This window comes from Tamandua tetradactyla, chromosome 14 (genome assembly GCF_023851605.1).
Source record: "Tamandua tetradactyla isolate mTamTet1 chromosome 14, mTamTet1.pri, whole genome shotgun sequence".
NCBI classification, from domain to species: Eukaryota; Metazoa; Chordata; class Mammalia; order Pilosa; family Myrmecophagidae; genus Tamandua; species Tamandua tetradactyla.
The window spans coordinates 16,374,237-16,397,140 of record NC_135340.1 but is presented as its reverse complement, the minus strand read 5'-3'; the positions used below and the strand labels follow the sequence as shown (position 1 = coordinate 16,397,140).

At 39.1% G+C, this 22,904-nt stretch overlaps 1 protein-coding gene across 6 annotated transcripts in view; it reads left to right on the top strand.

Annotated features, from left to right (window-relative positions):
* The window catches only part of MIPOL1 (mirror-image polydactyly 1), a 503,449-nt gene that overhangs the window by 49,158 nt on the left and 431,387 nt on the right, over positions 1–22,904 (top strand). The window contains exon 1 of one of the 6 annotated variants that reach the window (XM_077126918.1): positions 18,740–18,891. The exons of 2 other annotated variants lie outside the window; for them this stretch is intronic. The gene's annotated coding sequence lies outside the window, so the exon portion shown is untranslated. Of the gene's footprint in view, positions 1–18,739; positions 18,892–22,904 lie in introns of those variants that run through there. 3 more of the 6 variants (XM_077126919.1, XM_077126911.1, XM_077126912.1) reach the window with 3 other exon arrangements.

Genomic DNA, 22,904 nt, shown 5'->3' with positions numbered 1-22,904 from the left:
TCCAGGGAGACTTTCATCCCTTGATGTCATGCCCCGCCTATTTTGGAGGAGGCAATGGTTTCATTTCCAGAGTTGGACTTAGAGAGAGAAAGACCACATCTGAGCAACAAAAGAGGTCCTCAAGAAGTGACTCTTAGGCATACCTATAGGTAAGCTAAGCTTCTCTGCTACATACATAAGCTTCACATGAGCAAGCCTCAAGATCAAGGGCTTGGCCTATTGATTTGGGTGTCCCTAATGTTTGGCACAGTATCTGCTTAATATACTCTAGGATGTATCCAGGCATTACATTAAGTTATACAGGATTAAAGGCTCTCATTCTTATTCTGGGCTCCCTGTGTTTAGATTGTTTAAATGACAGTCCAGACAGGTTGAATTAGATTATGTGCTGCCGAAAATTTAGTTTCTGGACATAATAAAACTTTTGTTTTTGGATCTTTGATTGGAATGGGTAGTTTTTCCCATTATAACACTAGGAAAAAACAAGAATGTGAATGCAGATAGGGAAAGATGTGGTGGCTTGGTGGTAAGAAGATGAAAGAGTTCCTATCTGACTGTTTCTATCAGATTGATGATTGATTAATAAGGCAAAATTAATGAATGAGGCATAATTAAGTGAACTGGGAGTATTAAAGGTTTGTGGAAAAAATATGAAGTTATGGGATGGTCCTGTAGAGAGTAAGTGAACCCATTAGGCAAATATAGTAGGCTTGTCTGGTAGTAATTTCAAAATTTTAGTAATTAAATCTGATATCATTTTCTTTGGCAGTGTTTATATCTCCTGCTGAAGGTACAAAGAAGCAGGATAATTGGGTTTAAAAAGAACTGTGTGGAGTTTTTAGGAATGCAGTGGATGGAGAGAGGAGCAGGGAATTGCGAGATATTTATTATAATGATGGGTATTATATTCTATGCTAGATAAAGGAGGAAAATGAGTAAATAAGTGTAGATGGATACTGAAAAATATTAGAATTGATGCACTGGAAAAAGTTGATAAGGTTGAAGAATTGTTTCAGTGGGTTTCTAGAGAGTATGTTGGAAAGATAGGATGTGGTGGTCAAAGTTCAGATGCTTAAAATAAGTATTTTGATGCCTTAATAAACCCCAGAAGGATTTGAATAGTGAATAAAAAGTATTTGTAAAGTCCCCTTGCGGGGAATGGTGAGAAAGGGGGAAAATTCAACTTCCCCAAGTGGAGAATTCTTGATATTCTCACAAGCAGTGGGGACAACCAAAGCAATAGGCTGAGCCCTCAATCTTGGGGCTTGTTCATATGAATTTAACCCTACAACCGATAGGCTAAGCCTACTTAAAATTAGGCCTAAGAGTCACCCCCAGAGAACCTCTTTTGTTGCTCAGATGTGGACTCTCTCTCTTACCCAACATGACCAAGCAAATTCATTGCTCTCCCCCTCTCGACATGGGACATGACTCCCAGGGGTGTGGACCTTCCTGGCAATGTGGTACAGAAATCCTAGAGTGAGCTGGGACTCGGCACCAAGGAGTTGAGAAAACCTTCTCGACCAAAAGGGGGAAGAGAGAAATGAGACAAAATAAAGTGTCAATGGCTGAGAGATTCCAAACAGAGTCCGGAGGTTATCCTGGAGATTATTCTTGCGCATTAAATAGATACCACCTTGTTAGTTAAGGTGTAACAGAGAGGCTGAAGGAACTGCCTGAAAATGTAGAGCTATGTTCCAGTAGCCATGTTTCTTGAAGATGACTGTATAATTATATAGCTTTCACAATGTGACTGTGTGATTGTAGAAAACCTTGTGTCTGATGCTTTTTTTTATCTACCTTATGGGCAGATGAGTAAAACATATGGATTAAAATAAATAAATAATAGGGGGAATAAATGTTAAAATAAATTCAGTAGATTGAAATGCTAGTGATCAATGAAAGGGAGGGGTAAGGGGCATGGTATGTATGAATTTTTTTCTGTATTGATGCAAATGTTCTAAGAAATGATCATGATGATGAATATGCTACTATGTGATGATATTGTGAATTACTGATTATATATGTAAAACGCAATGATCATATGCTAAGAATGCTTGTGTTTGTTGTTATATTTTTTAAAAAATTAAAAAATTAATAAAAAGATGTCAGTTCTATCAAAAATGATTTACAAATTCAATGCATTCCCAATAAAAATCTCACCAACCTTTTTGCCGAAATGGAAAAGCCAATTATCAAATTTATATGAAAAGGAAAGGGTCCCCCCCAAAGCAAAGCAGTCTTGACAAAGAAGAACAAAGTTCTTCCCATTCTTAAAACCTGTTACAAAGCTATAGTAATCAAAACAGCATTGCACTGGCACAAGGACAGACATATAGACCAATGGAATCTAATTAAATGCTCAGAAATCAACTCTCACATTTATGGACAACTGATTTTTGACAAAGGGGCTCAGACCACTCAATTGGGACAGAACAGTCCTTTCAACAAATGGTGCTAGGAAAACTGGATCTCCGTTTGCAAAGAACTGAAGATGGGTCCCTATCTCACATCCTATACAAAAATCAACTCAAAATAGATCAAAGACCTCAATACAAGAGACGGAACTATAACACTCCTAAAAGAAATGTAGAGAAGCATCTTTAGGATCTTGTGGTAGGCAATGGTTTTGTAGACTTTATACCCAAAGCACAAACAAAAGAAAAATAGATAAGTGGGACTGTGGTAGTCTGAGGTTATATGTACCCCAGAAAAGGTCATGTTCTTTTAATCCATTTTTGTGGGTATAAACCTATTGTGGGTGATATCTTTGATTAGGCTATTTCAATTAAGATGAAAAGGATTTTAATTAATCCTTTTCTGGAGTCCTTTATAAGAGAATGAAAGAGCCACAGAAGCTAAGAGATGAAATTAAGAGAGGCTTATAGAAAAAAGCCTTGGAGAAGCTAAGAAAGGACCCACAGAAGCTCAGAAAGGAAGCCACTGAAGCCAGAGGCTGGAGCCAGGAGAGAAGGATCAGCAGACACACACCTTCCCAAATGACAGAGGTGTCCAGGATGCTGGCAGCCTGCCTTCAGAGTCCAGATATCATTCTATTGATGCCTTGAGCTGGACATTTTAATGGCCTAAGAACAGTAAATTGTATTAAATAATAAATCCCTATTGTATATTGCATTTCAGCAGCTTTAGCAAACTGAAAGAGAGACCTCATCAAATTTAAAACTTTTGTGCCTCAAAGGACTTTATCATGAAGGTAAAATGACAACCTGCACAATGGGAGAAAATATTTGGAAAACACATATCTGATAAGGGCTTAATAGCTAGAATATATTTTAAAATCCTTCAATGCAACACAAGAAGGCAAACAACCAACCCAACTTTAAAAAGGACAAAAGACTTGAATAAATATTTTTCCAAATACGATATACAAATTTCTAAAAGCATATGATAAAATGCTTAACATCATTAGCTATTAGGGAAATGCAAATCAAAACCAAGGGATACCATTTCACACCATTTCACACCCATTTTTTGCTACTACTACAAAAAATGGAAAATTACAAGTGTTGGAAAAGATGTGGGGAAATAGGAACACTCATTCATTGCTGGCAGTAATTTAAAATGGTTCAGCTGCTGTGGAAGAAAATTTGGCAGTTCCTCTGTAAGTTAACTATAGAATTACCACATGACCTTGCAATCCCGCTTCTAGATACATACAGAAAAGAACTGAAAGAAGGGAACTGAACAGATATGTTCACACTGATTATCAAAGCAGCATTATTCACAATTGCCAGAAGATGGAATCTACCCACATGTCCATCAACCAATGACTGGATGAACAAAATGCAGCATGTATACACAATTGAATATCATTCAGCCCTAAAAAGGAATGAAGTTCTGAAACATGTGAAAACATGCATGAACTTTGAAGCCAGACATAAAAGGGCAAATACATTGTATGATCTCACTGATGTGAAATAATTGGAATAAACGAATTCAGAGACCCAGAATCTAGAATCTTACTTACCAGAGGATGGAGCAGGCATGGGGAATAGTGAGTTAAAGCTTAAAATGTACAGAGTTCTATTTGGGACAATAAGAGAGTTTTGGTAATGGATGATAGTAATGCTTGCACAACATCATGAATATAATTAATAGCACTGAATTATATATTTGAATGCGGTTAAAAGGGGAAGTTTTAGGTTGTATATCTATTATATAATAATTTTTTTTTTAAAAAAGCCATGGAACTGCACAATACAAACAACGAACCCTAAGTTAAACCGTGGACTATAGTTAATAGTACAATTATTAAATGTGCTTTCATCAATTATAAAAAAGGTACCGCACCAATGCAAGGTGTTAACAACAGGGTTGTATACGGGAATCCTGTATTTTATGCAGGATTGTTCTGTAAACTCACAACTTCTCTTATTTAAAAAAAAAAAAAGATTGGATTAGACTGCTTATGAGCTGGGAAACAGAGTACTAAGTTTCCTTCCAATCAAGAGATCCTCACCAGCAATAAAACTGGAGTTCTGTTAACAGTGGGGGCGGGGGGTGGGGGGTGGGAAGGACACGGCATGATACTTGCTGCTTAGAAAATATGCAATGTCTTTGAACCAATTCTCTGTTCCCCATTATAGAAACATTTCAGAAGAATTGGCTGAACTGAATTTGCTATTTTTACTTCCTCATTGCCACTTTCTCTTCAACCGACTTCAAACTAGCCTCCCATCTGACCAGTTCACTGATAAATTCTTGTTAAATGTCACCAATTATTTTTGTGTTACCAATTCCAGTGGTTCTCTCCTACTTCATTTTATTCAACTTCTCAGCACCATTTGAAAAACATTTGACCATGCCTTCTTTTTTAAAACACTTTCTTCCCTCAGCATCTATAATACCATACTTTTCTGGATTTCTTCCTCTCTTATTGGCTCATATTCTTGGTATTCTTTGCTGACCTCTCCTCTTCCCCTAACTGACCTCTATATTTTAGAGTGCCCTAGAAATTGGATTTGCACTTTATTTTTTTGTTTATTTATATTCTTTCCTTAGTTGATCTTATCCAGACTCTTAGCTAAAAATATCTATGTGCCAATGGCCCTCCCATTTTAATTTCCAGCCATGAAATCTCCCCTGAGTTCTAAGATTATATGTCCATCTCTTGATTTACATCTCCAAAGAGAAATCTCAAACTTAACAGAACTTTTGATTGCTGTGCCTCAAACCTGTTTTTCCTCCTTTATTTCCCATTTCTGAGAATGGCATCAATATCCATCTAAATAGTTCAAATGAAAACATAGGAGGCATCCGTGGTTTCAAATTTTTAATCTTTCCACATTAAACCCATCAGTCTATGCTGTGAGTTTTACCTCCAAAATATATCCTGATTCTTCCCACTTCTATCTCCATTACCTCCATCTTAGTCCCAGCTACATTATCTTTTACTTGAACTACTGGAATAGGTTTCTAATTGTTCTCTTAGCCCTTATAATCTCCATTCAGTATTTAGCAAATCTTCTAACAGAATGAGGTAGGTCATGCTGTTTGCTGTCCAGCCACCAGAATGCCCATTCCTAATTCCTGCAGCCCCAAATAGACAGTGGCCACACTTGGCCCTTTTAGTTTTATCCCCTTTGGGGTCGCAGGCAGATGGGACAGGAAGTGTTCAATACTTTCAGTTGAAGCACAGAAATATCAGGAAATCCATAACTCTGAAAACTCTGAAATAAAATACCTGAGGTTACTCAGGTGTAGATGAGTTGGCCAGGTTCGCCTGACCACAGGACTGTTAGTCCTGAATAACGGGACCCCTGGAATTCTGAATCTGCATTCCTGAGTGAGAGTAGGCCCAGAATTCTGAAGAGGAAGAGGTAATTAGTGGATGCAAGAAAACTTACCCTTTGCCTTTCCCTCCCCTGTCTCTACCTTGGTCTCCTACTCTCAGTCTTTTCTTCTTTGACCACTGTACCACTCTGGCTGCCCTATCAGTCCACAAATAACCTCTCCTTGTCTGGGAGCCACTCTCACCCCCAGTGACGCTCTTGCAGCCATCCTGCCCAGGCTGGCAGAAACCATCCAAGTGCCAGTGGAAATGATAAGTAGTCCCTGGGAGCCCTGATCACTTAGTTCTTTCCCACAGGATGCTGGCCCAGACTCCCACACTCCTGGGAACTTCACAGAGACAGCCGGCCCCTGCCCTGGGTCTTTACCTTCTTAGAGGGTTGTTTAGCCTTATCATTCAAGAACTCCAATGGCTAAAAGGAAACAATCCAAGCCCTATACCTTCCTTGGTGCTGGAGAATTCTCTGAGGGAGGAATTGTTACCTCTCCTGGGATTAGGGTGGAGGCATTTGAAATCCAAGATCTCATCCCCCAGGACCCACCAGAAGTGGTTCATCCAATCCATGCTGTAGCATCCTGGCTGTGGGAACAAATGAAGGAACAATCTAGCCAAGTCCAGTGTAATTTGTGCCCCACTAAGCATCGGAGACTGCCCTTGGGTAGTGGTCTCAGGTAAGGAACCCCACCTCTCTGGTACAGGGAACCAGGCATTAACCATGATACCAGAGAACAGCCCATTGGGGTTCCTAAACACTGCAATCTTTTGAATAACCATCCTTCAATTAGACTTGTTCTGCCAAAGAACAACAACAACAAAAAGAACAAAAGAACAACAACAACAAAAAATTGGGATGAGACCCGTTGGTTCAATTCCTTATGGCCTTGTACTAAAATAGAGGGTTACAAAAATACTGTCTCAGTAACCGTTTTCCTGTTTGAACATGATGTCCAAACCTGCCAACTTTTGATAGCTTACTTTCTCAAGGTCAAACCTAAAAGATATCTTTTTATTTCAAGCTATTGCAAAGGATTTGTTCTTTTACTTTGTAAAATTGAGGTGCTAAAAAAAGTTGTTTTATTTAATATGTTATGAATTGCAAGAGAAGTGTTTAGGACATGTAAAAATTAGGAGGAATTTTCTAACCTATTGGCCAAATTTATATTAATAAAATATCATTCATATAAATATTTAGAGATTATATGAAATTTCCAAAGACTTAACAATGTTCTCACTGCCCATGTTAAATCCTCATACTAAGTTACATGATATTAGACAATAGTATAATGTTGCCAGTCATAGTTTTAGTTATTTAAAAAATACTATGTCACAGAAACCACCAACCTTCATTATCAATTATATTAGATTACTTACCATCAAAAGCCAAAGCTTCATCTTCAGCAAAAGGAAAAAAATAAAATAACTTCAATCAAGAAGCAAGGCAAATCCATAAATTATGTTCTACCTGTTAAGTAACATAACCTTAGTAAAACTATGAAAAAGAAAGAAGAAAACAAACTTCTGCTATAGTCTGTGATTAATAACCTCAAGATAAGTTACTTGTCAAATTATTTATTTCTGGAAATAGCTTCATTTGAAAGATTCTTGTAAGATAATTAAGGTCCAGATTATTAACTCTTAACAACAGTCACATTTGTTCCCGAGTTTTAGTTGCTATTTCTAAATTTTTAAATGCTGTGTTCTTTATGTATAATTTAGGTAATTTCCTGGAACTTTAAGTATCTGTGTAATACCTGAGATTTAGAATTAAGGTTTTCCGGCTCTGCAAATACTGAAGGAGCTACATTAGTTGTAGGAAATGACTGCACGTAGCTATTACTAAAAAGCTAAAGAAAGGCTCAAACTAAAATTAAGAAAATGAATGAGACTGAACTGATTAGAACTATGGTGAACCAGAATACAAGGTAAAAGTAATATTATCCATGTTTTAGAACTTAATTCCTGTGTGGGACCAAGGAGGAGAAATTTATTTTATACAAAATCTCAGTTTTTCTGTGGCACACTATCTCATTTAACCTGTCTGGTCAGTTTATTTAGACAACCTAACTCAGATTAATTTAACATAAAACCTAATGAGAAATATTTTTTTCACTCACAATCTAATCTGGGCTGACATACAATCCCTCTTAAACATTTTATTGACAGGGAAGGAAAAGACCTCTGTCAGCAGAAGCAAGGGAGGAAGCAAATAAGGAACATTGGGACCGTGCCAGTCACCCAGTAAGGAGACCAGGTAGCTTAGCCAACCTGGACAGTGATCCTGGGTGTGACTATCTAGCTGATCAGGACAGACAGAGGCTAAATCACTACCAGTATATGCCCCTGAGGGGGAATGAAAGCCACAGGGAAAAAGCCCATAAAGTGAAACAAGATAAAAAACACAGACCAGACACCCCAAGAAAAGACTTCAGTCTTCCTTATGAGACTAAGGGAGTGAATAAGGCTCTATACTCCCCTAGACACAGACTCCCCTGAAGGCAGTGCAGTCCTGAAGGCACACTTTATTTTACAAAGTGCCCCAGATATCCAGTGCAAGATACAGAAATTAGAATTAGAAACCGACTCCACATTGTCTAAACTAGCAGAGGTTGCCAATGAGGTGTTCAACAGCCAGGACATAGAGAGGAGAAGAAGGAGGACAGAAAGGCCCAGCGGAATGCCGCCCTGATGGCTGTTGTCCTCCAGTGTCAGACAGATGGATAGGGAAGGGGATTTGCCCAATGGAGAGAGCCTTCATCAGTGAGTGAGTGCCCACTGCCCAGAAGGTCTGGTCAGTGGCCACCCAAGAAAATGGGCTCAACCAGGGGCATTCAAAAGGAGAGTGCTTCTTTTGCTCCCAAAGAGGGATGAGAGAGGACACCTCAATCTGCCCCCCATCCCCCCAAGAAGCTTCCAGATGGTTCAGATAGATGAGGAGGAACAGGGCCAAGAGGCTCCTCATTAGGCTCCTGGGCATATCAGCATACCACTGAGGAGCTCTGGCTGACACTGGACATAGTGGGTAAACCATCAAAACCTTGATCAACACTGGAGCTGCTTACATAATATGAAACATCATAGCTGGCAAACTGAGTCAGCAGAAATGTAACGTAATGGGAGTATCTGGAAACCCAAAGAGCAAGTCCTTTATAGAACCCCTGGAATGTTAGTTGAATGGGCAAACTCTATCACACTCTTTCCTCTATGTCCCAGACTGCTCCATTTCCTTGTTAGAAAGAGATTTATTACATAAACTAGGGACAGTGATACATCTGCAAGGAGACCAATTAGAAATGAGTATGCCTCTAACCTAAGAACAGAAACTCATCATGTTAAGGAGGCAAGAAACCCTAAAAGGCATAGTCCCTGTGATAAGAGATCTATTAAGACAAGGGCTCGTTAAGCCTTGCAGGTTACCATGCAACATCCCCATTATCCCAGTCAAGAAGCCAAATGGGGAATACTAGATTGTGCAAGACCTAAGAGGACTAAAGGAAGTCACCAAAGATGTCCATCACATAGTCCCCAATCCATACACCACTCTTGCTGGTCATTCTGCCTCCAGAGAATATCTGGTAATTTTAACTACCCACTCTGCTCTTAAATTACAAGGCACTACCCCATGGATCCACCAATGGATGGAAAAGGCAACTGAACCAGCCACTGGGAAGCCACAAGACAATAAACACCCCACCTCCTGCTGTGAGCCTTTATTAGATATAAGATTTCTGTTCAGGAGAACTGCAACTAAGTATCTTTTACCTGCCTAAATTTAGAGCCTTGAATGTATTTGCTTTTGCTTTCAAAAGGATTTCTGATAAGTTTGATTTTGCTGTAGATTTTCAGGCCAGGGGATCTCTGGGCTTACAAGAGATGACTGACTCAGCCATGAGTCTTACTTTCTTACTTAGGCATCTTTCAGTGACTGGAACCCTGGGCCAAACGAGTCCGGGGCCAATAAATACATGGATTAAAATTACATCAGATATTATTAAAGGACATAATCTCTCCGACTATTGGGCCTGCCATGACCAACCCACTAGAGGTTCTCAAGAGTACCTCCGGCTAGAAGGATGCCCAGTTAATGAGTCCATATGGCTACAATACCCCATGTTTAGAACCAACAAATTATTCCCCAACCCAGTCTTCCACATTCAACCTATCCCCACAGACAAAAGTGAATGTGACACTGGCATCCCAAGGGGGCAAAGTGCCTATTACTCAGTTCCTTACTTAGAACTTCCAACTTGGACCCTCAGCTGAACTCACCATGCAGTAAATATCAAGACTGTTATAACTCATTCCAATGTAAAGTACTGCCACTCACTCTTTCTTTCGGAAAAGTGAAAATATACACCTCTTCCTACCCAGACTGCCAACCTGATCCTGATGAATATAACTGTGATGATGATGAGTATGACTGAGACAAAGATGGGTGCACTGGTGCACTCTGATGAGACTCTCTCACACTTGACCCCTCCCACTGGATCCCACAAAACCACAGCCACTTGGGAGTAGAAAACCACATATCACACCCTAGGAAACTGTGTGTCAAAAAGGGGCTCATGTTTCTTGGCCTTGATTAACAGAGTCAAGGGATTGCAACTCAGTGCCTAGATACAATCACCACATTGCGCTTGTGAAAGGTGGGTGTATTAGTTAGGGTTCTCTAGAGAAACAGAATCAACAGGGAACACTCGCAAATATAAAATTTATAAAAGTGTCTCACATGACCATGGGAATGCAGAGTCCAAAATCTGCAGGGCAGGCTGTGAAGCTAACGATTCTGATGTAGGGTCTGGATGAACTCCACAGGAGAGGCTCACCAGCCGAAGCAGGAAGAGAGCCTGTCTCTTCTGAATCCTCCTTAAAAGGCTTCCAATGATTAGATTGAGCATCACTCATTGCAGAAGACAATCCCCTTGGCTGATTACAAATGGAATCAGCTGTGGATGCAGCTGATGTGATCATGATTTAATTCTATGAAATTTCCTCATTGCAATAGACAGGCCAGCACTTGCCCAACCAAACAGGTACCAGCACTTGGCCAAGTTGACACATGAACCTGACCATGACAGTGGGCTATGTGATCCCTTCCCCTAAACATGTACACCTTTATTCCAATCTGTCTACCATAGAAGAGAGCCAAACGGAGTCTCATCACAGGACCGAGTGAGGATTAAGGCTAATTATCCTAGGGATCTCTCTCCTTGCAGGCTTTCTCATCATTCTGGCTGAAGGCTTCATCTATAATGCTATGGTAGCTCAAAATATTACCACTGCCATAGCCGACCTAGTGCAAGAGACAGGTCAAGACTTCCAGCTCCTTCAACAATCCCTAAACTCACTAGCCAAAATGGTATTAGATCATCGCATGGCTCTAGAATATCTTTTAGCCAAGCAAAGAGGGGTTTGTGCCTTAGCGAATAACTCCTGTTGCTTCTATGTCAGCATCACCAGCCAGTGATGGTTGAAACTAGCATTAAAACCATTCTTGAGCACGCCACATGACTCAGAAGTCAAGTCAAGGGCCAATCAGTGGCAGATATCTGGAACATAGTGAAAGAAACAATCCCCAATTTTACCTGGTTTCTCCTATTCCAGGGATTCCTAGTGGCAATTCTCCTGTTACTCATATTTGGGCCTTGTATATTCAACTGCCTAACATCCTTTATAAGCAAGAAAATTGAGGCCATTAAGTTGCGGATGATTATAACCCAAGGTTATGAACAATTGGGCCTTCAGCCTGGTGACAACCAAATAGTTGTCACCAACTATCTTAAGGATCCTTAAGATAGCCAGGGAAAAGTTCTGCTCCGCTACTGGGCTCCATGATGACATCCATGTCCACAGGAAGCAGCTCCAGAAGCCAAACTTCCTGCCCTCAATGCTCCTCAAGAATGAAGAGTAGTATATAGATGGAGATTGGAATTGTTACCAGGATGAAGTGTCAGCCTTGGATTAGCACTCCTAAGATTTCCACCCAAACTTTGTCCAAGCTATGCTTGCTTTCAGAAATTTCAGAAATTAAGTGCAGGAACCCAGTAATCACAAGAGCCAAACAACCACAGCTAGGCATCATGTGCAGAAGTGCCAAGTGCAGATGGAAAGTTTCAAAGTGCTGAGTGCAGGTGGTGGTGAATGCAAAGAGGGACCATCTGCACATGCCCAAGCCATGGCCCCTCATCCCCTATAAAACAATTTTACTCACCTCCCTTTGGGCAGAATGTGCCTTTAGGACATGAGTCCACTCTTCTCCATTCTTTAGCCAGAGAATAAAGTTCTGCTTTGCTTCACCAGATTTGGTTTAGTTTGGTTTAGTTCTCCTAACAAGAGACCCGTTTTGAGGATTTGACTCAAGGAGGGTTGGTAACAGTCTTGCACAAATTCACTATGAATCTCCCAAAGAAACTCGGTAGAGGAGGCTAGTCGTTCTTGCATTTTGCTGGTTTAAGAGTGGAAAAATGACATTATGTTTCGAAAGTAGATGAGACTGCTGTGCAATTGTTTATTTCTAGGGACAAAGTGATTATGGCTGGTCTCATTTTAGCTGGATCAGTTGACTTTAAAACTGAACTAAGTCAATCTGAAATGTTTGATCAGAGGTGCCAACAAAAAAATTTTAAATTAGTTGATATCTCCTACAGCAGTGAAAATGGATTAAACAAGCTATTATCCATTGCAGTTCTCTCCAACATGAAATTTATTTCATGAAAATAAATTAACAATGACATTTTGATGAAATCAGTCAGGACACAGGCAAGTACTGTTTTAGAATTGAAGATACCCTAAACACTTTGGAAATGGGAGATGTAGAGATTTCTAATAGTCTATGAAAATCTGGAAATAATGAGATACATTCTTCATTGCCAAGCACAGAAGAGGAGAAAAATTCTCCATCTAACTGCAGAAGGAGAGAAGGATAAATCTTATTTCACAAAGAGTTGGGACAAGAAAATGAGCTGACTGAAAGCATGTCCCTGCTGGAATGATTTGCTAACAACTATAAATAATTTGGAGCTACATGAAATAATTTGGAGCTACGTGAAATTGTCACAGATAAGTCTCAAGAAGGATTCCATTTTGTGAAAGGATTTGGTAGAATTGGAAGTACCTTGCAGTGTCAAGTAGATTTCTAGGGAATGGAATACCAAGGAACAGATGATTAATTTTTTTTATCTTGATGGCTACTAAGTAGTTAACATGTGTCTAGCAACCTGTGCCTCACCCTCTAGCATCCAAGCCAAGGAGCATTTCCATGGTGGAATCCAAAAAGTTCCCTGCCTTATAATTGGAACATTTCCAGAACTTAATTCACGAACATTGGATAGTGAAAAGAAAACTGAAACAAAACTAAACCCAATCCTACACTGTGGTTTGTCATCATGTCAGTGCAGCAGACTACAACTAAATTCCTAAATGCCACTGGACTAATTTTAAAAAAGAATCTCAGTTTTAGCTTTTATTCGATGGTGAAATTGATTGCTCTTGTATTTTATGAAAAAAATGGTTATTTTCACCTTCATACATAGAAGCAAAAATGCTTTGCTGTAAACCTTCAAAGGCTAATAGAAGCAAGATCATACTGGTTTGTTTCTTATTTTGATTGGAGAAAAATTAAAGTGCTACATTTTGCAGTGACCCATTTACATGGCATTCTCAGATTAGACTGCATAAGAAGAAATGTTGGAACAATTTCTCTATTAATCTCTGTTTAATGTTTTAAGGGTGAGCTAATAGGAGACAATTTCAACTTTACTCCCTCACACCACCTCACTCCCTCTAGACTGTCAGTTTCAAGGATACAAATTGCACTTCCAAGTCAACTGACTTTAAATTGGACCAGTGCCTTGTTTCCTTCCATCTCCTTTGCAGATGGTTTTGGGCCCACAGGTTGGGAACCCTCAGCATCAATTTCTTTTGACAAAGGTTCCCATAATCTTAGCCTACTAGAAACCAGTTTGCAATGGTATGATGAGGCTTCTGTGCTTTTGCTGGGACTGTGAGAAATAAAACACACAATTTAAGTGGAAGACAAAAAAAAAAAAAAAAAAAAAAAAGAGGTGAATGGATAAACAAATTAAGCCAATCTGAAAATGTTACATTATAATTTCATATATGACATGGTGGAAAAGACAAAACTATAAAGACAATAAAAATATTAGTGTTTGCCAGGGTTTCAGTGGGAGTTGTGGGGAAAGAGGGATGATTAGGTGGAGCACAGGAATTTTTTTTATACAGTTTTATTCACACACCATACAATCTACACAGAGTGTACAAATCAGTGGCTCTTGTTTTAATTACAGAGTTGTGCACTCATCACCACAATAAATTTGAGAAAATTTTCATTGCTTCAAAAAAGAAAAAATATCATATCCCTTATACTCCCTTATTACTGACACTTAGTATGTTACCTTTGTTACCATTGATGTTAGACTATTACAATATTACTGTTAACTGTAGTCCACAGTTTGCATTAGTTGCATTTTTTCTCATATGCACCCTATTAACACCTTGTAATAGTGATGTATATTTATTCTAATTCACAGAAGAACATTCTTATATTTGTACTATTAACCACAGTCATCATCCATAACAGTGTTTGCTATATTACATAGTCACGTGCTTTATCCTCTAGGTTTCCTTCTAGTGACATATGACCCTAAAATTCCCTAACTACAATCACAACCGCAATACATTGCTGTTCATTGCATTCACAATAACGTGCTACTATCACCTCTATCCACTTCCAAACATTTACACTCAACCTTATTAAAAATTCTGTATAAATTATATACCCACCCCCCATTCTCTACCCTCATTCTATCTTCTGGTAACTTATGCTCTAGGTTTTAACTCCATGAGCTTGCTCATTATAATTAGTTCGTATTAGTGAGACCACACAATATTTATCCTTTTGTGTCTGGCTTACTTCACTCAACATAAAATCCTCAGGGTTCATCCATGATGTTGCATGCATCAGGACTTCATTCCTTCTTACAGATGAATAATATTCCATCGTATGTATATACCACATTCTGTCCATCCATTCATCAGGTGAGGGATGCTTGGCTGTTTCCACTTTTTGGCAATTGTGAGTAATGCTGCTATGAACATCAGTGTGCAAATGTCTGCTCACATCCCTGCTTTCAGCTCCTCTGAGTATATACTTAGTTGCAGGATTGCTGGATTCTATGGCAAGTCTACACTTAGCTTCCTGAGGAACCACCAAACTGTTTTCCACAGTGGCTGCAGCATTTACATTCCCACTAGCAGGAGCACAGTGGGTAGTGAAAGTATGCTGTCATGTTACTGTAATGGTGGATTACATTATGCATTTGTCAAAACCCATATAACTGCTTAACATAAAAAATGAGACCTCATGTAAACTAAGAACTTTAATAATAATGTATCACTGTTGGCTCATTAATTGAAACAAAAATATCCCATTAATGCAAGACATTAATAGCAGGAAAAACTGTGAGGGGGTGAAATGAGTGGGTATATGGGAATTCTGTACTATTTCAGTTTTCTATAAACTTAAAACTGATTTAAAAATAAAGTCTGTTAACTTCAAATAAATGACTCAATCCTTTCGATAGATGGCTTATAATAAAATTACTACAATGCAGTAGACTGCTGCTGGACTTGACTTGAAATTTTAATAGTAGCTTCAACTAACACTTCTATGCTAATTACTCCCATGTCTGTATCTCCAGTATGACCACTTCCTTAAATTTAAGTATGTCTACCTGACTGCTGGAAAGGTCCTCTTAAATATTTCCCTAACAACCCAAACCCATTCTATCCAAAATTGAGCTTACTTCTTTACTCGCTTTTCTGATATCATCAACAATTCTGTCTTCCTCAATTGTTCATTTACTCAATTCTGCAAAATCTGTTTCCTCCTTCTCAAATCCATCCTTTTCCTTCTAACCTGCCATATCTCATATCTTTTAACATATCTCACCTACGTTAAGTCTTACTATTAAGTAGTTGTTCAGGTGCAGACCAAGTTTATGCAAAGCACAGGTTGGTGCCACTGTGAGACTGAAAAACACACCAGGCACACACTACTATGAAGTAGACATAGGTTTGTTAGGACCTATGCATAATAAGTCCTAACAAGATACAGTCTCTGGTGGAGGGGCAGGAGTGAAAGGGGCAATATATATGATTTTAGAACAAAGACATTCCATATAGTTTGAGGACACAGGGCCTCTAGAATAATCATAATGATTATCCTGATATTTTACTAAGATTAATATTTAAGACTAAGATACAATCAGTGACATCCTGCTCCCATCTCTTTACATCTATGATTACATTCTTTTCTCTGTGGGGGGGGGGATGGGGGTGTTCTCTTTCTTAACCTTTGTCTGGGTCAAGGCTCTTATGTACTGGGGGTTTCATTTCCATTTAGGAGGGGGCCCCCGGCCTTGGGCTGGGACAGTAGTCTTGTTACCTCTGGAATTTGATTCTGAGATTCATTCTCCAAATGAACAACAGAAAGATTTATCCCAACTGCAGATGTGATCCTATCATTTCCCTGTTTAACCTTCAATTCCTGACAATATGGAATCAAGTTCAAGGTACTTAAAATCACCCTCCATTATCTCTTCAGTCCTATTTCCCACCACTTTTCACCTTGTGTTCCGTATTGTATCAATACTAAAATGCTTACAATTACCTATAGTATCTCCTCTCCATATAGGTTTCTCTATAAGGAATTCCTTTCTCCCAGCACCCCTCATACCCACTTCTTCATCTGGTTAATACCTATCCATCCATCAAGAAGATTCAGGCATTATGTCCTCCAGATCTTCCCTGATTCTGTCTTCCCTATATCTCTGCCTCCCTCTCCCAAAAAGCATTTATTAGTTGACAGCATTCTCAGCTAATAGTGTGCATAATTTTCATTTATCACTTTCTTTCCATTCTGTTCCAAGCAGAACAAAATGCTTGGCACATTGTGAGCCTAATATTAGTGTACTCGAGAGTATTCCTGATCTGACAATCTTTGTTCCCTGTAATGAAAGAGGGATTCATATTCTTTTTCCCTCTCATTCTCAACCTCATTTCTGCAAAGCCCAGTTTATAGGGGCGATGAGGACTTGAAAAAAAGAAAAGTTAATTCTAACCATTCTGTTTCCTTTCTTATAGAAAGGAAACTTAGCTGGATGAAGAGTAAAGAAATATGTATGTGGTTGTTGTTGGTGGCAGACAGGGTAAGGAATAAATTAGTTACTATAGTCTGAAAAGCCCAGGAAAAGAGCAGGAAAGAGCTACCTACCTCAGATAACTTGGAGGAAAGACTAGGGAGAATGCGGTCTAATATTGGAACTCATTGCATAAAACATGGGGGGAGGAAGAAACAGTCTATTGAAAGGAAAAAAAAAACACAAAAACATGCGATTTGTCTTAACCCTAGAGACTTTTAGCTCTGCCTGAAAAGTCTGTAGTTGTTTTTTAAACCTAGCTTAAAAAAATTAGGGTTGACCAGCTTAAAAACAAACAACGAATGTCATGAGAGGGAGGGGTAAGGGGGATGGGATGTATGAGTTTTTTCTTTTTATTTCTTTCTCTGGAGTGATGCAAATGTTCTAAAAATGATCATGGTAATGAATACACAACTATGTAATGATATTGTGAGCCATTGATTGTACACCATGTACAGACTGTATGTGTGTGAAGACTTCTCAATATGTTTTTTTAAAATGTCAAAAAAAAAAATAGGGTTGAGGTTCCTTTACCTAAAGAAAAAGCCTATAATCCCATTTTCTAAATTTACCCTATCAATTCATCATTTTTTTTGAACTTTCTCAATGTTGTCACTATCTCTTATTTCTGATTATTCCCTAGTTAGAAAAAGCAACTTTCTTTCCTCTCTTTTTATATTTCGATTTGGTTTTCACACTTTGCATAAAGCCATTCTTCGTGGTTGAAGTGCTCTTCTCATCCATGTGACAAACTACATCACCCTTCTTTTTGTTTCATATAATTTTTATTGTACCTATGTCCATAACAATCTGATTCAGCTCCTGACTGCAAAAAAAAAAAGAAAAAAAAAGAAATTCAACTCTAAATCTATAGCAACCCTCCTCAGAGCACTACCACATCATTTTAACAAAAGTAATAATCAGGATTTTGTGATTAATATAGTATATTTTATTCCAACTCATCTTCATCCAAGTTTTCCATGTCTTTTTTTCACTCCCTAACTACTGATGAGTAAGTTCCTTTCATAACATTATCTAATCACACTAACTTGGGAACCCATCATTACTTCATCTTATGCCTAAAAAATCATTACTGCTCATTATCCAGAACCCAAAAGAGTAGCTGGCACATAGTATGTGCTCAATAAATATGTGGTGTCTGAAGGAATAATGAATAACAGGAGATAAGCTGACATTTATAAAAGCAATACTGTTCTGCGGAACAAGGAAACCCAGGGGAATTACCAGCAGCTAATTATTCCGGTTCTTTCACATTTCAACACCGAGGTAGGAGGAATGGAGGACTTCACAGGTCCTGTCCTCCCCGTCCCTGCCGCGCTCCGCGCTCCCTAAACCACACTCAAATACACGCGCGCGCGCAAGTGATTCTGCCAACTCCCGCGGAGACGCTATCAAGTTCAAGTTGAGGCCCAAAGCGCATTTTTAACTAAGCGTTTTCCCTCCTCTGATCAGATTAGGTTTTATACAGTCAATATTTTGCCCTCTCAGAACAGGCCTGTAGCCTCGGACTCGACCACAGAGCCCGGCCTAAGCGGCCATCCCCACACACCACAGCAGCGTCCTTTCTCCCCCAAAGTCCACAGAAGCTTTTCCGAGCAACCTCTCTCTCCTAGAGGCCCCGCCCCGCGTCCCTAGCGGCGCGGCACGCGCATGCCTGGTGCGCGCCTTCTGCGCTCCCCCCGCGGCGCACCGCCTAGCTGTTCCCGGACGCGCGCCTCCTCGCGCGGGAGCGGACGCTCCGACCGAGCGGCGATTGGCTGGCGCGGTGGCTGCCGTCTGGCCGGAGAAACTCCGGGGGAGTGCGTCGAGCCTGCTGCCCCGGAGGCGCCGCGCACGTCTCAGGTAAGCGGGTCCCTGGGAGGGTTGGGCTGCCGAAGAAGGGTAGAGTGGGCATGGACCAGCCCTGGAATTTCCGGCCTCAGCCTCGCGGTAAAAGGGGCCGCTCGGAAGATGCACCCGGGGAATGTTTGCAGCCTGAGGTGATGGGGCGTACTCGAAGGTCAGCGTTGTGGGGTCCTCAGGTGAAATTTAAAAATTTCTGGAAGACGCCTTCCTCCGTTTCCTCTTACAAGAGATCAGCAGCTTAGCATATAATTAAGAGTGGAGGTTTTTGTTTGCTATTTTTCTCCATAAGTCGCGCTCTGTTAGACGGATCCGGTCCTGGTTCAACCTCTGACTCCCTGCCCTCGAGGGAGTAGTTGAATCGTTTTGTATTTCAGTTCTCACACTTGTAAGTTTGGACAAAGAATGCGGTGCTTCTTTAGTTACGTTGAGCCGCTGTTAGAAAGCAACTGTTAGTTTTTTTTTTTGGTTCATAATGTCTGTAGAGTCACTTTTTTCTGACTGGAGAGTGACACCACCCAGCAGTGTTTGGAAGTACTTTAAGTTTCATGGATGGAAGGAACTGGATAAACAAAGCGTCGTTATTGGACAAGGACGGTAGAAAGAAAGAAGCAATGTTCCACAGTTTAAACTTTTTGAAAAGCTCCTTTGACCATTTTATGCAGATTAAATCACATATTAGACAAAGGTAAGCCAAAACAAAGGGCCCAAAACAAAACAAAAACACTACCCTTCGAAGTTTTTCTCACTGCCCTTCGCTCCAACATAACATTTAGCATACTATTACAAATTATTGGCTTTTAAAAATTTCTGCTTAAAATACTGAAATAATCATGAATATCTTATGCAATAATATGCTGATAAAATTAATTAAAACAAGTATGACATTTCTATGCGAGGTAATGGGAATTAAGATCTCATTGGTGAAAGATGATGGCAAAAGCAGAGTAGGGAAGTGTACACGATTTTTCTTCAAAGACACAGATTCTTAGAAATCTGTTTTTGTATGTTAATTTTTTAATTTAAGTTTAATATGCTTACAGAAAAGTGCATGAATCGTGAGTATACAGCTCATTGAATTTTCACAAAGTTTATATGTCATGTAATTAGTACCCACATAAAAGAAAGAAGGTTACTTGCATCCTAGAAGACCCACTTATGCCCCCTCTCCAGAGATTATGAGTATCCTGGTTTCTAACATTATGGATGTTTCACCTTTTGTTGAGTTTATATGAATGAAGTCATACAGTCCTTTGTGTCTGACTATTTTTGCTTAATATTGTGTTTGTTGGATTCATACAAATTATATTCTGTGACAGTAGTTTAAGTATTTTGGTGTACCCATGTATACATTTCTGTTGGGTGAAATGGTTGTACTATAGGACAGGCAGTTGTTTAGTTCTAGTATATACTACCAAACAATTAGGCAACTAGGTTGTGTCAGTATACATTACTATTAGCAGTGTATGAGAATTCTGGTTCCTTTTGTCTGTCTTTTTCATTTTATCCGTTCTGGTGCATATATGGTAACATCACATTGGGGCTTTAATTTGCATTTCCCTATTGACTAATGATATTGAACACCACCTCTTCATATGCTTATTGGCCATTTGAATATTCTCTATAACAGAGAACGTCAAACTTTTAATGTAAAGGGCTAGATAAATATATGAAGTTTGAATTTCAGTTAAAATACTGTGTGAAGCTAGTACTGCCTGTATTTTAAGTTTTGCAGGTCAGTTCTTTCTTGCATATTCTTTTATTCTTTCTTTTTTGAAAACAGCCTTTTAAAAATTTAAAAACCATTTTTGTATAGTTCATGGACTATACAAAAAAAAAGACCATGGGCTAGATTTGGACTATGGGCCACAATAGTATGCTGACTATTGCTCTGTTGAAAAGTTTTTAATTTTTTGGCCCATGGTTGGTGTTGAAAAATTGAGGGTATCCTGGAGAAGTGCAGATACGTCACGGTATTAAATAGCAGGTACTGTAGTGTTTTGGGGTTGAATTTCAAATCTCTAAATGGACATTCTTAGCTCTAAACCACTTTTACCATAGAACCAGAGACCTGTTTGAGATGTCTCTGCACTGTTCTTATTGCTACTGTATTCTCTTATCCCTTCAAATCTGAAGTGCAGAAGAGAGCTAAATGAGAAAAGGAGGGAAACAATTCTCCTTTGATATGTGGTAAAGGCTAGGAAAGAGACTTCTGCAGTGGTGAATATCCGTATAGTTCTGAACATTTTGAATAAGTGAACCCTAAAAATACTTTTTGCAGACTTTTTTAAAATACAGTTTTATTGAGATACACTCACACACCATACATACCATCTAAACTTTTTGCAGACTTTGAGATATGGGTATTGTCTTCTGAGCTGTACCATCTTGGGATGACTTGATTGAAAATTTTACCTACTTGTTCGAATATAGTTATATAGGAAGTAATAGCCAGTAGCTTGGATCATTACCTGTAGCATCCCCGCCCAGGATGAGAATTATCTCTTAAATGCCTTTATTGAGCCCTCCAATTCATCTTCTCTTACTCTGGGCCCCCTGATTTTTACTCAGTACTGTAAAAAATTTTCATGGAATACTGTTCCAGCCCCCTATCCATGGTAACATTTTCAGCTAACATTTTCTTATTCTTGGGTGATATATAGAAGTTAATTTAAGTATATATTTAGCCATGTGCTAATACTAATATATAGGCAAACTCTCCATAAACCCTTTCTTTGATAGAGAAAATTGAGTTTTTCGATCTTACTTGAAGTGTTATGCCAACACAACTTTAAGATAAGCCACTAGGCCCCACTTACCAACCCCAACCTGTTGTTAGCCTTAAGATCTTAAATAGAAATTCTGGATCCAGAACTTCCTTTACATGCATAACTTTTGTGGGTGTGTGGATATACATACATGACAATGCTCCTACCTTCTGGCTTTAGTAATTGACACACAGAACAATCATATTCATATGCAGTATTCTCACAACACTGCCTGAACCAGAGTTGGAGTTATTACAAAGTATTATGGGTTGTAAAGTGCAGGTGCAGGTGGAAGAGATTCTCTACAAGTGAGTTCTCCTCCTACCGCCCTCCCACCCCACCCCCCGCCGCCCCCAACTCCTGCTCCAGTCCTCAAATGAAAGCGAATAAGGGATTTATATGCCACAAATGGTTAATGGTCCTAGACCTGACTGATGCTTCCATAGTAATAAGGATATTTCTGTTAGTCCAGTTGTTGTCGTTAGCTTCCTAGAGCACGCTGTATCCGGACATTGACTATGTTGCATGCGTTTGTTGACCTCTGGGTCTCTCTATTTTCCAGGATTGCAATGCTGACAAATGACCTTTTTTATTTGTAGGTTTTGTTTTTAGATATTTAGGTTACATTTAAGCCTTGTTTACCTTGTTTAAGGTGACTTTAAGTCTGTTTGAGGTTATTTGAAATTCTGGATCCAGTATTGTATTTACATACACAACTTGTGCAGATTACTGCTCTGGTCCATTTGTTGCTTTTATACTTCTAGCAAAAAATTTTATTACAAATGTCCAGATACCTGGCCTGTGGGTGGCAGTGAATTACTCACATTTATCTCTATGTGCCAACTACAGGATAACATTAGGGGTTGATGAGAGAAAAAGAGAGAATACACAATTTTAGTTCTTGTTAGTACTGTAGTCTCTCTTTTGTATTTATTGGATATTGAGACTCATACAAAGAGAATGTTTAGGGCAATAATTTCAAAAGTGGCGAATTAAAGCACAAAGAGCTCTGGACACAGGTGCAGAATAAGTGACTTTCTATCTGCTTGTGTTAACCTCTTTTCATATGGAGTTGAATTTGGTTTGTTAGTATTTTGTGGAGGATTTTTGCATCGTATTTATGGTCTCTAGTTTTCTCTTCTTGTAATGGTTTTGGTATCAGGATAATAATGGCCTCATAAAATGAGTTGGGAAGTGGCCCCTCTAGTTTGTGAAAAATTGGTATTCATTTTTCTTTAAATGTTT